The 5088-nt window shown below is 31.2% G+C and overlaps 1 pseudogene; it reads right to left on the reverse strand.

Annotated features, from left to right (window-relative positions):
- Positions 1-406: 406 nt before the first annotated feature.
- LOC110798515 (auxin-binding protein ABP19a-like) lies at positions 407-1361 on the reverse strand (annotated as a pseudogene).
- Between the last annotated feature and the right edge of the window lie 3727 nt (positions 1362-5088).

The following is a 5088-nucleotide window of genomic DNA, read 5'->3' on the forward strand; positions in this document are numbered from 1 at the left end:
CTCCACTTAAATTAATGTTTAGAATGACAATAATATAAATTAGGAATAGGGAATACTAAATAACAGTACAAGAATTTGTATCTTTAACGACAACCTAATTACGAAGGGTTAAAAATTCCGTCGCAAAAGGCTTTTGCGACGGGGCTAACAACCAAACAAAGACGGGAACAACCGTCGCAAATGTCTTTTACGACGGATTAACGACGGAATTTTCTATTAACGACGGCCCCCCTTTATGACGGGTTCGCGACAGGAAACCCCGTCGTTAATCAACGATTATTGGCCTTTCGCGACGAAATTTCCCGTTATTAGTGGTACAATTTCTTGTAGTGTAATATTGTTCAATATTGTTCGTGAGTCAAAACATTCGTTGTTCAAATTTAAATTTTGAAAAACAAGTTATACAAATAAAATGAGAGTACTTTATTAATTTAGAGAAAGGGTATAAAACAAAACGAGAGTACTTTATTAATCATCGATCAGAATCTAAGTATACATCATGAAATTCAACTTAACAATAGAAAAGATGACCAAACTAATGGGAGATTTTTACGTATAAATGTGTAGTACTAGAGACATAAACATTTCTACACTCTTTATTAAAATATTAATTTAAAAACTTATTTGTTGACCTTGAAATAATTCCTATAGGGTTTTTATTATGCTGTACCAAACATTCTTTTCATCCGCATAACTTCCTCATGACTTAGGAGTGTGATTTGCCCAGCTATATCAGCAGGTAAATTACCAGCAAACAACGAGGGAGTAGTGAGTTGCAATGCTGGGTTCGCACCATTCAAACTAACAAACGCAGTAGCCGGAGTTCTACCAACATTAATTTGGAAGTGAAGCATTGCTTGTGGAAAGACCATCACATCACCAACTTGTAATCTTTTATAGAATGCAGTGTTGTTTGCATCAATAAATCCAGCAATGATGGAGCCTTTGGCCAAAATAAGAACTTCTGATGTACGATGGGAGTGTAGTGGGATTACTCCACCAACGCCAAAGTCTAGCCTTGCCATCGAGATGCCTAAACCATTTAAGGCGGGGAACGCATCTGAAAATGCTAGAGTAACATTATTTCCGAAAACATTCGAAATGGTTCTTTCACCACGGAAACCAGTGTAAACAAAATCATCAGTTGTGACACTAGCAGGATCTTTGCAAGCATATCCTTTAGGGCCCTAGGAAGACTAGGATCCCCAACACAAAAGTCGAGTTCTATGGCATGAGAAATAGAGGCTAGGAGGCAAAATACAAAGAAATGTGCAAGATTGTTCATTCTGCAAGTTAATATATAGTTGTTGTGAGATCCTGGAGGTAAATATTAAAGGGTGAGTTTAGTATTATGGATTGGTTTCTTGCATTTTCTTAGCAATATTATGTGCCTCTTATGTAGAGAACTTATAGTCCTATAGGAATGTAGGATGATATTTCGTACTGTTTACCAAATAATAAGTTGACTTGGTATGAAAGTCAACGTTGTATGCCAAAAAGGACCTAAATGTTGTATCTCGAAGCCTTTCAAAACAAGGTCAAAACATTCATACGAGAGTAGACACGATAAATATGCATTCGAATTCAGATTTCAAAGTATAAATATAAATATTTAGTCTTTGAGCCGACACTTGCACATTGAATGGAAATTTCACTTGAATTGCTCGTGTAGTTAATTAACTAATTAACCATGCACATAAAACTATTTTTAATTGGGTTAATATAGTTAAATGTGCAGACAAACTAGTTAATTCACTACTCCCTCCGAATCTAAATGTTATTCCCGTTTCCATTTTTAGTGTCCCAAAATAATCTTCCCGGCCATTTTTTTTATTTCCTTTTTAATCTCTTCCTTGGAATTTTAACTTTGTAATTCTATTGGTTTATCAATAAAAAACCTTGTAGTCTCATTGGTTGGTTTAAGTTTGGATGGATTAATGAGTTGACATTTTTATTCCTTCAATTCTATTGGTTCAACTATTTTGTTTTCTTGTGAAAATGGAATCAAAAAGCAACAATTCCCCATAAAATTACATTAATAATAGTTAATTTTATTATGTTTCATTTTTCTTAATAATCGCGTAAAATGAAAAACGGGAATAACATTTAGGTTCGGATGGAGTATATTAACCATGCACATAAAAGGAAAAGGCTAGGGATACACATGGTGTGCAAAGGTATCTTGCACACCACCTATTAAATTATGCCACCTCACAAATCCCACTAAAAAAAGAGAGGGAAAAGCTTTGTGAAAAAAAAAATTTGGGCGGCAATTAGTTTCAGTGAATTGCGCCATTCTGTTCTCTTGAGCGGGAGGTATTTGCGCCAAATTACACATTTTCATTTTTGCGCCAAAACACTTCTTCACCTCAACTTTCATCTTTCACCTCAACTTTCATTTTTCACCTCTGGTTTTCATTTGAAGAGGAACTTGGCGATGTTTCATTTGAAGAGGAACTGCAAAGCAAAGAAAATATTTCTGGTTTTTATTTCTAAAGTGAATGCAAATTATGTGATTATTCTTCCCACTATGAATTTCTATTTATCTTTATATTTTCCGCCATTTTCGAAGCTTGTAACTATGTCAATGAGGTGAAACTTCCATGTGTTTAATAATGCATATAACATGTTTGATGAAATTACCAAGAGAGTTTCATTTTGTTTTATTAAGATTTAATTAGTTTCAATTGTGATATACTGGGTGTAAGAAGGTGTAGAAGAGAACTAGATATGTAATGTGTTATTATTCGACTTTTCGAAACTGGAAATGATGAATTGTTAGTGACAATGGCTGCTTTGTTTAGTTAAGTGACAATGGGATGTTGAAGCTACATGAAATCGTATGAGTTATGTTTATGATTCTATAAATTGAATAAAAGATACTCACAAATGTATTTTGATTTTAGAGTTTGAATAAAATATACTCTCTCACATAAAACCAGAAATAAAAAACCAGATAGAAAAAAAGAGGAATTTTTTTTTTAACCATTCAGTAGGATCGAACACGGGTTTACCGTAGTGAAGAGATGATTAAGTAACCAATTTAGCAGGGGGTATCAGCACAACATAGTAAGCTATGAAAATTTTTATATGACGGATTAACAAATGAAGTTAATAAGAAGTTTGTGTATAAACTTGTAATGCTCCCACAAATTCAAACATGAACTCCTCAAATATAAATTTTATTATTAACAAAATAAATCAAAATAAAAATAAAACTATTTTCTCCCAGTTCCCCTTTTTGTGCATTACGAATCGAACTTGGGTTCATAATTCAACATATCTATAACATGTGGTAAATACTCAAGTGGCGAAGTTAATTCATTTGCCAAGCCTTCACGACTTATTTTATTATTGTATTGTATTATAGGAAAAGGTGTGGTCATAATAATCCTATTGTATAAAAACGCTTATAAAATTTTCTAAAGTACTAATGCCATCGTAACAGATGATTTTGCAATGATACTTCCATAAAATACGATAACAACTTAAACCATCTACTTTAACATGAATTATGATGTCGTGGAATCACCTCCAATTTTAAGTACATCAAAAAACAAATAAAATCATAATTTTAAATAGATGAAAAGAATTTATGTTTAAACTATAGACGTGTTGAAAAGAATTTCATACTCCGTATCTATTTCCGTATCTATTTTAAAAAATTTTTATTTTTAAAATCAGTACACTAGTTTATGGGATCATCCTTTTTAAAAGAATCCGTATTTGAATGGTCAAATTAATTTGTATTGCAAACTAGACGTGCTGATACCCCTTTGTCATATTGGTTACTTGAACACTTCCTAAACTTCATAGAACACCAAGGTTCGAATCCTAACAAGACCTTAGGATTTTGTTTTTTTTAATATCACATGTTTTATGGGATCAATATTTACATAAAGAAATCAAATACATTTTTTACGTTTTTTTCCCTATCTAAATATTGTTTGATCCTTTTAAAACAAAATAGATTTTACGTAGAATATACCCCTCCAAAAAATTAGTGCAACTTTGATCAAAATGAAAATAGTTTCAAACGTGCATATAATTTATTCTCACTGCCCCCCACTTATAAATAAAATTCATAATAAAATTTCAAATTAGGAATTTTTTTCATATAATTTTTTTTTATATCACATATTTATGGGATCAATATTTACATGACGAAATCAAAATCGATAAAACCACAATCATTATGGCTTTTATTTATCCTATGTACTACAAACCCTTTCAAAGAAACTAAAATCATGTTGTATTTTGTTAACCGATTTTTTAAAAAAGTTATAAGATAAAAACTTTTAAACATCTTTTTTAAATAAAATATTTTGACTAATTCGCACTTAACCCTTTTTTTTTTTAAAAAAAGTTCATGAAGATTGAACGCTTGGAATGATACCACCTTCACGAACTATATTCTCCAACTTAATGAAATACATCGAACATGAAACCCTTCGTGTTTAATATGATATTCAATAAACTTAAAGCTACTATTCGCGTCAAGAATTAAAAAAACGCTTACTATTCAGGTTTAATATGATATTCAATAAACTTAAAGCTACTATTCGCCTCAAGAATATAAAAAAAAAAACGTATAGCTTTACTGTTCTTGTGCTTGTTATGTGGAACATATATATTTTTACACTATTCTGTGTGATTGGTAATTTATTGTATGATACCATATTAACAAATATGATCTTATAACATCATATAATACCTTCAACAAAAAAAAGCTACCTTAGGGAAGCTTGGAACACATGGAAATAAACTGAAAAATTAGGTAGCATTGTGGTGCCCATTGTGACAAGACTACAAGACGTATTAGTTGCAACATTTGATCACTTCTTAATAAAAGTGATCCTATTAAAACAACAATCATGATAATATAGCTAGATGATGGTGATTCCAAAACACAGTAGTCAACAAAAATATTCAGTACATCAAAACATGATAATGTAAATTATAAAAACTAACACAACAACACTTGTAAAATCAAAAGAAGGAAAATGGTATAGCTAGATAATGGTGATTCCAAAACGCAGTTGTCAACTAAAATATCCAGTACATCAAAACATGATAATGTAAATATTG

Source organism: Spinacia oleracea, chromosome 2 (assembly GCF_020520425.1).
Source record: "Spinacia oleracea cultivar Varoflay chromosome 2, BTI_SOV_V1, whole genome shotgun sequence".
Taxonomy (NCBI): domain Eukaryota; kingdom Viridiplantae; phylum Streptophyta; class Magnoliopsida; order Caryophyllales; family Amaranthaceae; genus Spinacia; species Spinacia oleracea.